This window comes from Mus musculus, chromosome 3, assembly GCF_000001635.26.
Source record: "Mus musculus strain C57BL/6J chromosome 3, GRCm38.p6 C57BL/6J".
Classification (NCBI taxonomy): Eukaryota; Metazoa; Chordata; class Mammalia; order Rodentia; family Muridae; genus Mus; species Mus musculus.
In genome coordinates, this window is record NC_000069.6 from 105,870,504 (window position 1) to 105,883,576 (window position 13,073).

Below are 13,073 nucleotides of genomic sequence, written 5' to 3' on the forward strand. Positions count from 1 at the left end.
TCGTATCCCTTATTATGCCAGTTTTTAAAAAAATTATTATTATTAAGATTTGTGAATTCCAAATCAGACATGTCTTCCTTAGTTGTGGTGAAATAAAACTGATTTTCTTGAAATTGCTCTTTTAGACACTGTAAGTTTAAATTGCCTTCTTTCTAAAATTTTCCAAGTCATCACAAAAGGCCTAGAGTTCTCTGACAGTTTGCTGTAAGAGGCTTCACGGTGCTACATGGACTTTTTGGCAAACATGGCTTTGATTTCTCCCAGAGAGAAGTTTCCCCTTTAAAAGCCTGCTCTGTGATCATAATTGATCACAGACAAGCACCTGTGTCATAATTGCTGCTGACATAGCAGCCCGCATCACCGGAGGATGCCTGGGTGTCAGCTTGCCTTCAGGTGCTCAGCTAGACTTCATCAAGCACATGTGGAGAGCTCTGTATTAGGTTAATGTGCTAACATTAACACTGGTGAGCAAAGTATGATCCTCGTGCTCAAAACGCTGAGAATCCAGGTAAGCAGAGCAGATAAGCAAAGATGCTTACGGCCCTTCAATCAGTCTTGGACTGGAAGTGAATGATCAGAGTTAGGAGACGATATTATCCCGACATTGGATAATAAGACTTTTAAAGTGAGTAGGTGACTCCTGATCCTAGACCTAGAGGGATTAGTTTAACTTTACCAAGAATGAGTGGAACTGGTGTCTGTCATGTTATATGTCTGTAATCCCAGCACTTGATGGCCAAGGCAGAATCATGAGTTCAAATCCCCCCATCTTGGGCTTGTCAGAGAGATTGGGTTCGGGGGTAGGGGAGAGAAAGGGGAGAATTATGGTAAAATAGGACCTAACTAGATGGCTCAGCAGGTATAGGTACTTGCTGCCAAGCCTGAGGACTTGAGTTCAATCCCAGGGACACCACAGAGGAATCCTGTAAGGAGCCTACTCCTTATACAACCACGATCACCTGCTCAGGAGTGGCACCACCCACAGTGGTCTGGGCCCTCCCACATCAATCATTCATCGAGAAAATGCCCCCATAGACATGCCCACAAGCCAATGTGATGGAGGCAGTTCCTCAGTTGTAATTCTTTCTTCCCAGATACGTTGAGGTTTGTGTCAAACTCACCAAAACTAACCACAGGTTAGAATTGAAACATGACCTCACCCTAAGAATTCAGACCCCAGTGACAAAAAGGAATGACAGGCTGAAGGGTGTGTGGGATGACGTGGCTTCAAAGACCAAGAGATTAACCAGCCTCTGTCGACTGTGCAGGATAAAAAACGTTCTTCTTTCCTGAGTTCAGGACTTAGTTGCATTCACGGAATAGCAAATGTTAATAAAGCTAACACCTAGTAAAAAGGGAGGACAAGAGTATGGCTTATCTGGGGCTGGGGGCTGGGGTAGAGTGGGGGACTACCTTCTTAGATGCTGCTTTGGTATCCTCACCTCAGTGTGCCTGGCTAAGATCACTGTAGTCTTAGGAATCTGGAATGCTGTTCCTTTGCTGATAAGTCATTCTCCTAAAAAAATAAATAAATAAGCAGATATACAAGACAAAAAAAAAAAAAAAGTCTAGCCCTTTTGCTGGTGTAAGCAAAGAAGACAGATGCTCGAAGCACGGAGTCTAAAGAACTCGGGAGCTGACAAGCTGTGTCTCCTTGGCATAGAGGATCCCATTGCCATAAATGGAAGTGGCGTTTCAAGTGTTGTTTTTGCCAGGTCTCCCGGACTTAAATGGAACTAAATGCTCTTGCAAAGATGGAGAAGAGAATGAAGGAGAGGAGGGGGCGTGTCTGGGCATGGAAACTGGCTGCCAGCCCTTGCTCCAGAGGTCCAAGTTCAAATATGCTTGCAGGCAAGCCTCAGTTAAGTTTTTTTGTCCTCATACAATGAAGCTGTTGTATGGCCAGAGGCTGGAGCAGGCCACTGGCTTTCCAGAGTCCAACAGCCAGCACCTTTTGGACTTCCCCTTGGTTCTCCTTCTGTTCTAGAGGACACGAATACTTCTCATCCACCCTGGTATAAGCTCTAGGAAGCAGGAGATGCACTGCTCATGAATGAGAGTCTCAGCCCTGTTAGCACGCAGCTTCAGGAAGTGACAGAGCAATCAGATCAGATAATAAAGATATTCAGTAGATCAAGAAGCCATTAAGCATTTTGTCCTGCTTTTAAGCATTTGCCCTGCCCCCAACAACCATTTTAGATGATGGAATTCCTGGACTGCTTGGTTCCTTTTGCTATGTCAGTTTAAATTTGTAAGCTCCCCCTACAGGAATGACTTGACTAGATGCCCATCTGATTTTTGAAGTCCAGAGGGATTTCTGTGCCTACTGCTCGCAGACTTAATCAGATGATTCTTGAAATGGCCCTGACCCTTTCGTTGGGAACAATTTCTAAAGTGATAAATTTTCTCCCCACCAAGCCTCTAAGTATTTCTCCTTCCCTCCCTCCCTTCCCCCTTCCCTTCCTCTTTCCCCTGCACTCCTCCATGTGTTCATGCTTGTGTATGTGTGCATGCATGATTTCTAAACAGTAAATCTTAAGCAAGTTGTTACAAAAGACAATAGGATTAGAGGTGAGAGTTAGTAGAGGCATTTAACCACAGTGATAATAAAATGGGCATTTATTTGGTTTTGACTCTGCCAGGTACTGTTAAAGGTACTTAATGAATTGAATTCATATAATACTCAGTGTGACTCTGTGTTATTATCATCAACACCTTAAAAATGGAGAAACTCACAGGGGAATGCCAGGGCCAAGAAGTGGGAGTGGGTGGGTGGGGGAGTGGGTAGGGGAGCGGGTTGGGGACTTTTGGGATAGCACTGGAAATGTAAATGAAATAAATACCTAATAAAAAAAAAACAAAATAAAAAAATAATTCCAAATTTTAAAAAATGGAGAAACTGAGGCACAGAAGAGTAAAGTCACAAAGTTGCTAGATCATTGAGTCTGGCTCCCAAATCCATTACTTACAGCCAAAATGCTGGACTGATTTACAGTGAATGGGGTGTTACCTAAGTTTCATGCCTCCTGAATTCAGGAGAGCCATGACTATACTTCTGGGTATAGTTCCTAACTATTCATCACCTTTGTGTTCTGATCACCAGGCATATGTAGGAAATAATGGGAGGAGAAACAGGGTGGAGAGTAAGGGGTAGTTGTGTCATTGAGAGCACACACCTGACCGTTCATGTGCTCATATATGCACATACTTATTTATTATTCATCTAAAGAAAGTATGCATGTGCATTTGCATAGATGTATATGCAAGTGTGCATGGGGGGGGGGAGCAGAAGTCAACCCCAGGTGTCATCCTCACCTTCTTTTCCTTTCTGATTGAAACTGGGCCTTGTCACTGGATTGGATCCCACCAAGTTGGCTAGGTTGGCTGTGCAGAAAGCTTCAGAGATCCGTTTTTCTCTGCCTCCTCAGTGCAGGGATTACAAGCCCAGGCTCACACCTAACATTTTAAAGTTCTGTCTTTCTTTTCCAAACATCAGTTCTGGGTATTGGACACAGGCCTTTGTGCCTTACAAGGCTAACACTTACAGACTGCACTATCCCTGTAGCCTCTTTTTTTCTTTGAGATGGGTTCTTATATAGCTCTGGCTGGCCTGAAACTTGCTGTAGAGCTGAGACTACCCTTGAACTTGAGAAGCTCTTGTCTCCATGTGCTTGGATTGCCTGCATTCACCACCATGCCCAGCTCTGCCTCTTTTTTGTATTTGCGTCATTTCGGTACTCCCTGAGACTTTCTCGGCAGGTTATACATAGCCCTTCCCCGAGGGATCAGTTTTTCCCATTCCAGGTCATGGGAAGGGGCAAGGAGGAGAAGACTTCCTTTTCAAGAGCCTGTCAGAAAACCATGTTTGGAAAGGAACACATGAAAATTGATCAGTAAAAACAGTCAAGAGCTTACCAGTCCTCTGTGTATGACAGGGTGCCCTCAGCAGCTTTAGGGTATAGGGGGAGACCAGCCCTGCTTTTTTTAGGAACTCAGCATTGAGAAAACCAGATATCCAGGGTCCCAGGGTCACCCTCTCTGGCCCTGTCATTTACCCATATGCTATCTTTATAAGCAGCATGAGTGTTTTACCTACCTGCATGTATGTATACTGCATGCAGTAACTGCAGAGGTCAGATGAGGGCATGGATCCCCTGGAACTGGAATTACAGATGGTTGTGAGCCACTAGGTAGGTGATGGAAACTGAAGCTGGGTCCTCTGAAAAGCAGCAAGTGCTCTTGGGCACTGAGCCATCTCTCCAGCACTGCCCCCACATCCTTTTATACTGTTTTATACTTAGGACTTAAAAGAAGATCCAATTCTTACACAAAGACAATTGAATGTCCTGCTGTTATTATGCTGTATGAGGTTGTACTGGTATTCAAAGATACATTTGGTATGTTATGAGATGGCATATGCTTGTATTCATATTGTGGTCCCATTTGTGTAACAAAGATAAAAATACACAAATAACAATAAAATATATAATGATTACATCTACATAACCAGGCATTACTTTAACTTATTAGTCTTTCAAAGAACTCTGTGGGTGCCAATGAGATAGTTCAATGGTGAAAGTGCTTTGCCTCCTAGCCTGATTATATGAGTTTGATTCCTGAGTCCCACATTGTGGAAGGAAAAAACTGATTCCTCAAGTTCCCCTCTGACCTCCACAGGTGGCATGTGCACAACACACACACACACACACACACACACACACACACACACACACACACTTTTTTCAAGTAATATCTATATAGTAGATATTACTATTATATCAATCTTATATGGATAAACTAATGAGTAGAAAGGTTGCCACTTCTTTAATGTTCCTGAAATAGTAAATGACAAGGTCAGAATTCAGTCTCAGGTGTTACGGTTCCCAAGGGTCTACTATTAGCCAATAGGCTAACCTATAAGTGGTGTGTAAATGTAAACAAAATCTAAACAGACACACAACAAACTGTCATTAGCCAAGAGGTATGAAAGTGGGTTGGAAAAAGAGGAAGGGATATTTTCTTTTTACAAAATATAATCCTCCCCCACTTTGGCAATGCTGGGGATAGAACCCAGAGCTCCATTGAAGGAGTTACCCTGAAATTAGATTATGACTTATTTACAACGTTGTGCTTCTTCCATTAAGGGATACAAACGGCTGTGGAGTCAGTGGGACCTTAGGCAAAGGGAGAGAGCCCATGGGATCTGTTTCTAAGTAGGGAGAATGAGAACTGGGTCAGGTTGATAAGTGGAAAGGAAAAGAGGAATGTGAGGAGAAGGAGAAAGAACTGAGCAGCTGAAAGAGTCAGCAAAGAAGGGGTGGGGTTCAATCTGTGAGTTGATGTGTGGCCAAGAAGTAGATATTTAACACAGTCAACCTTAAGGACCCACATTTCAGTATAAAGTCTTGGGGTGAGGCAGATCTGTGTATGCAGGTCACAGAAATGAAGTATTTAGCACATTTATAAAATTAATCAGTAATTGTAATTTTCTAGGTGAGGTGGAGAGGGTGGTCAGAGATCCCTTGGAGGATTCCAGTCAGAACAGGGTTGGCTTCACTCTGAGGCCAACTGCTGATTTGGAGGGAAGGTTGATCTCCTGTCTGTTGATTATTATGGATGAGTAGCGTCGCCCATGGTCACAGAAGCCTGTCAGGGCAGGGGTCATGCGTCAGCTGTTGGGACACTTAGCTGCCCTGGTGACAGGCCTCTCTAACCTGGTCCCGTGCCAGCAGATCCCAGCAGCTCTTCTGCCTGGTCTGCTATCAAGCTCAACCACCTTCGCCCTTGAACCAGGCTGAGGGCTTTAGAGGAAGGGCCATTGGTACACAGCTTCAGACAATGCTCAGCCCTGGAAAGTGACCCAAAGCAGCCTTCACCCTGCTTTCCAGGGCCTGGGCAGAGGCCACTGTTATAGGAAAGACTGAGTCTTCAGAGAAAGGTAAGTCTGAGAGGACTGTCAGCAGGCCCAAGGACAGACATGCTTACAATATTCTAATAACTGGAGTCTTTCTGGAGTAAAGACAAGACTGGGTTGTCCCCCCACCATCACCACCACCTATGCTCAGATGATCTTCATCTTAGGACACGGCACGCCTTCCTTTGACAAGTGAAGACGTATCACCTCTGTCACCATTTCTTCCTCAAATAGCTGCTAGGATAGTGACGACAGCTGTTTTCTGAGTGAATATTGTGAGTCAAGACTCCTACAGAACATTCTTCACAATGAGACGCTACCTTATTTTACAGATGGTGACATGGAGACTTAGAGATGCTCGGAGTCCCACTTATTTGTTTCAGGGGTAGGATTTGAATTCAGGTCTGTTCTGATCTGAATCTCTTAAAACTGTACATTGTGTTTCCCCAGCTGGTCCTTTCAAACATGGATAAGAGTGGCATTTGAGCCAAGCACCCTCTAACGAGTGAGCAAACTGTAGTATAAGCATGTATATGTTACAGGGCACAGTGTCTCCTCTTCCCTGCCTTCCCTGCTATAAGTACCACTTGTAGACATGTCGTAGAAGAGACACTCACTCAGCTTCTAAGTACCATGAGCTCCTAGAAGACTCAAAGCCTCAATCTTACTTCCGTACGTCTAGAACTGAATTCACGCCAGCTGTGTCCAGCGGTCTGTGAGGTGTGCCAGGCTGATCCTTCTTTCTTTCCCGTGCCAAGCCAGAGGTCCTCTTGCCTGAACACTGCTATCTATCCATCAAGATGATGGGCACCTGAGACATGTATCTCTGCCGACAGCGTCTACTCCTGGCAAAGCTCATCTGTGTATTTGTAAGAGCCGGGTGTGATTTCCTTGGTCTTGAGTGTGGGATCTAAGCCACTTGAATCAAGGTCTCATCTTTACTTAAGTTATGGAGTCCCCCAGAAGGGCAAATGAGGATGATTCTGAGAAAAGAGACTTCACAGCTGGTTCAGTCTTTGCGTGGGTAGAAATGCACTCACTACTTGTGAGTAATGTCGCAGACAGTACTGTTTACAACACACCCCCAGATAGACAAAGAACACACTGGAGACTTTTACTTCTGACCAAGATAGAGTAAGAGGAGCCAAGTTTACCTTCCATGTCATAAACTGGACAAAATGCGTAAGACAACAGTATTCTGATGCTAATCTTATCAGGCTGTTTTGGAAAGCGCTTCCTAAGGAAGCAAAAACAGAGGAAGTGGGACTTGTAGTTAGCAGGCTTGCTATTAGGGAAGTTTTCCATCTGATAGGTTATTTCTGCACTGGTGAAATGAGCCAATTCAAGCCAGATTAGATTATATTAAAGGCAGGTTTATTGGGAAGCTGCTCGGGCAAGTTCCCTGGCCCCAAGGATTCCTTGGCAGACTTAGAGCCAAGTCTCTCTGGACCCCACAACCTCTCCTGACTCCATTTTTTTTCTTTCTCTGCTTGCCTCACAGAATACCTTCCCTCCCCCACCCCTTGAGACACAGGCCAAGGGCCACCTTCTCCCCTCTTACCCACCCCCTCCTCCTTTGTCTCTTCCCACTGTCCCTTCCTTTTCCTTACCCTCACAGGCTCCATTTGATGGTCAACAGCTTCCCCTTTACCCATCTCCTCCCCATCCTCTTCCGGCCTCGATGCTTACTCTGCTCTCTTCCTCTTCTGTGACCTCACACCCCACACCCTGGTCTCCATCCACACACTGGCCTGCTCCACAAGGAGTGTCTCCTGTGGCATCTCACACATGGTCCAAACAGGCCTCTGCTCTCCTCTGCCCACTCTGGGAGGTGGTGGGAGCTAAGTGGTTTGCTTGAGTCCATGATCCTTTTTCTCTGCAGGACCTATCCCCAGGTTGGAAACGGCTAGGTTTCTTCTCTGCCAACCCATCCGACTGTATTAAAAGGTTCTGCTACCTTTGCCAGGCCTATGACCTAACTTGTCACGACCTTTATGTCATCCAGGCTTCCACCCTTCCTCCTGAGGAGTGTGGATGGGTTCAGGCAGCTGCCAGGCAGTGTACAGACCAGACCCACCCTGTGGGTAACAAGGTGACACCATCTACAGAACCCAACTGGAATTACCTCTTTTCTAAATCGATTACCAGAGTCCATGATCCTATATACCCGCCTGAACCCAGCCTCCTCAGCGGGGGACGGGATCATTGATACTCATTTTACTTCTCATTCTTGGCCAGATGTTTGGGGGGCGGGGGTGGTGGTGAGGATGGTTCTCAAACCCCCATACAGGAGTTGGTAAAAATGACTTTTAAAGTCTTTAATGCCTGGATGAGGCGAGCAAGCTTTCCCAATAGGCTCAGCCCAAGCCTTAGTAGCTTCCCTGAGGCCAAGAGCATCCCTGAGGAGGGAAGAGGGAGGTCGGCCATGCCCATCCTGCTGGGGTCAGGCCTAAGCCAACTCTGCCAGGAATGTGTTTTAAGTGCAGTCGGTCAAAAAGGACATTGGTCTCTCAGCTGCCTCAACCTGAGGCAGTCCACCAAGCCATGCCCTGCCTGCTGACAGCATGGTCACTCAAGTCGGAATGCCCCAAAGCTATCTCGCCCTCTGAGACCCGCCAAGTAGGCCCAGGTCAGCGCAGGTCCCTTGGTCCCATCACCAAATTTCCACCTAAGAACCCTGCCACTTCCCTGGATTCTTGCAAAACGATTTCTTTCACACTCTTTTCTGGTCATGCCTGTCTGCCTAGGTTCGATCCCTGAGTTTTGGCTCCATCTGTTAGGTTATTTGTTTGCCAGTGAAATGAGCCAGTTCAAAACAGATTAGATTATATTGAAGGCAGGTTTATTGGGAAGCTGCTCTCAGTCGAGATCGCTGGCCACAAAGGACCAAGGCCAGGGGAATTGCCATGGAGGGAAAAGGGAAGAGAAAGGGCAGAGAGAAGAGAAGGAGAAGAGAGAGGAAGCAAGAGAAGCCAAAATGCCTGGATTATATAGGAAAGAGCCTCTGGGCTAGGGCAGCCCTGCCCTGGGGTGGTAAAGTTTAGGGTTGGGGTCAGGGTATGACAGGTAGGGACTGAGAGATGCTGGGAGAACCTGGAGGCCAGGTCTGCTTTGATATGTAAAATATGCACCTCAGTGCCACTGGTCCTGGGGTGGAAACCATATACCATTGTGGTGCAGGGAGGAGAAAGGCAGGTAGTGGGTTCAGGACAAGGAACTGGGAGCTGATGGAGACAGCAGAGGAAAGCACTGGAAATGGCAATGTGTCCCAGGGAACGCTCTGGGGGATCAGAAGTTGCCTGGTCAGTGCTTGTCAGCTCACACATATTGGGAATTTAGCTGAGGCTTGGGGAGAATTACCCAGAAAAAGCCAGAGTGGAAAACTTCATAGTTAGTGGGGTTTGGGGTGAGAGTGCTTAGAAAGCTAGGTCCTTAGTCATGGGTCAGAAGTATCCCTAGACAAAAGGTGGTTGTGATTTCCCCTATTAACAGAAGCCCAGAAAGGACAAAATTATTCCCAAGTAATTTAGCTGTGCTCTAGAAAATCAGGTATATTTATGAGATGACATAAATGTCTTAATACTAACAAGACAAAGTCTACCAGGCCTATTATCCAATCCAAAACATAGCTGGAATAGAGAGAAACAGGAATACGACTAACAATGAGGGCCATCCAAACAGAGACCAGAAATGACACTTTTGATGGAATTCGTAGATAAAGTTTGTGTTGTTTTTGGTTTTGGTTTAGACCAGGGTCTTCTGCAATCAAGACTAGCCTGGAACTCACAATCCTCCTGCACCCTCTGAAGTGTAGGGCTTGCTGGTCTGTGCCGCCCTGACAGTTGTCAAGGGGTGGTTCTAATGCATCCTCTGTCCTGAAGAAGGCATAGACTGAGCATTTGGAGGACAGGGAAGACGGCAAAAAGATAGCTGGGTGCGGTGAGATATATACACATGTAATCCTAAAGGTTTGCGAAGCTGAGACAGAGGAATTGCCTCAAAGTGGATGCTGCCTGAGCAACATGTTTTAGTTTCTCTTCCTTCTGTGGTGATATGAAATACTCTCAAGAAAAACAACTTAAGGAAGAGAGAGGGTTTATTCTGGCTCAGAGGTTACAGTCTTGGCAGGGAAGCCAAAGCAGCAAGAGATCTTCAGCCAATCAGAGAGCAAGCTAGGGAATGGTGCCACCCACAGAGGGTCTTCCCCACCCGATTAACCTAATCAGGATCTTGTCTGCCTACCTCAGTTAACAGAAACAAGATACTTTCCCACGGGCATGCCTCGAGGCCCATCACCCAGGTAATTCTAACTTCTGCCAAGTTGATAATTATGTAACTTGCTTCATACAAAGCAAGTTCCATACCAGCTAGAGCTACAAAGCAAGACTGGGCCTTACCATACCACTGTACCTCACCTCCCCCATGGAGAATAAAACCACAATCAAACAAAACAAGCAAGCAAGAAAACAAACACAAATTTGTCTTATGGGCCTATAAAAGAACACCCAAACTGGGATGATTTGCACATGTGAAGAATTTCCTGCTGGTGAGGACTTTCTTGATTACAAGACACCTGGGTAGGAAGAAGAGCAAAAGTGTGTGTGTGTGTGTGTGTGTGTGTGTGTGTGTGTGTGTGTGTGTGTGTGTGTGTGTTTGTGTGTTGGTTGTTGGGGAGTGTGGAATACATCCTTTTACTAGGAACTCATCCCTACAACTCAGACAATAATTCTTGAGAGCATCCTCATGACTTCATAAGGGCATTCCTTATGTTCTCATTTATCCACACCATTGCGCATGTACAGTGCAGAACACATCCAAAGCATAGCACAATTCAGCAGCAACAATACCATTCAAAAATGACTTTTTCAAGGGGCTAGGGAGGTGTCTCCATTGATAAAGGGCATGCTTGTGCAAGTCTGAGGACCTGAGTTTGACTCCCCAGATTTCATGTACGAAAGTAGGGTATGGTGGCATGCTTATATAATGCCAGCACTGGGGAGGCAGAGAGAGGAGAATTACAGCAGCTTTCTGGAACCCACAGAGATGGACCCACACATGCAGCTAACTGATTTTTAAGAATGGTGTCAAAGCAACGGAATGGGCAGAGGACAGTCTTTTCAACCAAGAGCACTGAATGCAATCAAGTGAAGTTCAGCCCTTACCTTACACCATCTACAAGCCAACTTGAAGTGTATGTAGACATGAACGCAAAGTTAAGACTGTGGAACATGTATTAATCTATACTGACAGACCACGGGTCCATAGAGAATGCAGTGAGGAAGAGTGAGGGAGTGGTTATGAAGAGAAAGGAAGAGACTCTGGGAGACATGCTTACTTTGGTGGTTGTAATGAGTGATAGAAATAAACGTATGCCATGATTTACCAAAATGTGTACTTCATGTGCGCTGCATTGCACATCAATGCAAGTTTAAACAAAATGGAATTCATTTTAGACTGATACTCACTAATAATCAGACAACCCAAATAATAATGCCCTTCCTATGTGCTGTGGAGCCCGACATACCCATTTTCTTCCACTTAAACTGAGAATATTCCATGGTCTTGATCCTTAGCGTTGACTTCACAATTCAACACCTGCAGTTTGAAAACGTCATGTTAAGATGTAACTGGGAAGAGAAGGATTTCACAGAAATGGCCTCATCACTTCATGGAACAAGCCCTGCAGAGGCAGTTTCTGTGTCATTAGCACAAATCTTCCTCTTTTCTACTGTCTATGTAGTTGAGGCATCACCAAGTTCTACCATTCCTAGAAGTGCCAGCCTTTCGAATTCTTGGCTCACAGACTCTCTTGCTACTTACTGTCTGACCTGGGCGAGGGATCACCACTTTTATGAAAACTCTCCGTTGTGAGGAGTCGGGGGTCCTTGGGGGACACTGATGCAGAGGCTCCCGAGATTGATGACTGCATAGTTGCTAAAGGTGGCGAAGGCCTTCAGACTTCAGCCACCTGCTCTTGGCTGTTTCTCTCATAAAGGAAAGTAAGCCAGCTCCGGCAAGAATCCCATCTCTGAAATATCTTAATGGTTTCCTGGAGAGGTTACTTGCAGTTGTTGCTAGTTTTGCCCTCAATATTTGAAGATGGAATGCAAGAAGATCTGGCTTGCTAATGTACAGCACATGACTATAGAGGCCACTAAAGAAGAGGGAAACTCATGAAGCCATTGGAAGGAAGCAGAGAAAAACAAAACAAAACAAGCAATAAGGGAAACCTAGGCTTGGGATAGCCTCATTCTACCATGAATTAGTGCTCCGGTAACTTAATAATTATGTGCCTAGTGGTCTCTTCAATTACACATCTCTCAGTGTCACAAACAGTGGTGTAATTTGCCCATTAGGTCCAAATTAGCTTGGGCATGGTGGCTTATGTTTGTAATCCTAGCATTTGGCAGACGGACTAGGCTGTAAGGTGGGACCTGTCTAGATTCCCTTTCTGCCAAATGACAGACTTTGTTTTTTTTTTTTTAATATATCTTAAGTACACTGTAGCTGACTTCAGACACACCAGAAGAGGGCATCAGATTTCATTAGGGGCGGTTGCGAGCCACCATGTGGTTGCTGGGATTTGAACTCAGGACCTCTGGAAGAGCAGTCAGTGCTCTCAGCTGCTGAGCCATCTCTTCAGCCCAAGACTTTTTTTAAAAAAATTATTTTATTTACATTCCAGCTAGTGGTCCCCTTCCTGGTCCCCTCTCCCACAGTTCCTCATCCCACTCTTCCTCTCCCTTGCCTCCAAAAGGGTGCTCCCTCCCCAGTCCTCCCCCTTTACTGGGGCCTCAAGTCTCTCAAGGATTAAGCTCAGCATCTTCTCCCACTGAGGCCAGACCAGGAAGTCCTCTGTTATATATGTGCTGGGGGCCTCCAACCAGCCTGTGTGTGCTGCCTGGTTGGCGGCTAAGTCTCTGGCAGCTCCCTGGGGTCTGGGTGAGTTGAAACTGCTAGTCTTCTTATTAAGGTCACTCTCCCCTTCAGCTTCTTCTTCAATCCTTCCCCTAATTCAACCCTAGGAGTCCACAACTTCAGTCCAATGGTTGGTGTAAGCATCTGCGTCTGTCCTAGTCAGCTGATGGTAAGGCCTCTCAGCGGACAGTCATAAGAGGGTCCTTTCTTCAACCTCTTCTCCATTTTTGTCCCTTCAGTT

The 13,073-nt window shown here is 45.7% G+C and overlaps 1 protein-coding gene across 2 annotated transcripts in view; it reads left to right on the top strand.

Moving 5' to 3' along the window:
- Positions 1 to 354: 354 nt before the first annotated feature.
- Tmigd3 (transmembrane and immunoglobulin domain containing 3) overlaps positions 355 to 13,073 on the top strand; it is a 53,187-nt gene continuing 40,468 nt past the window's right edge. For both annotated transcript variants that reach the window (NM_027025.4, NM_001174169.2), the window contains exon 1: positions 355 to 508. The gene's annotated coding sequence lies outside the window, so the exon portion shown is untranslated. The remainder of the gene's footprint in view (positions 509 to 13,073) is intronic.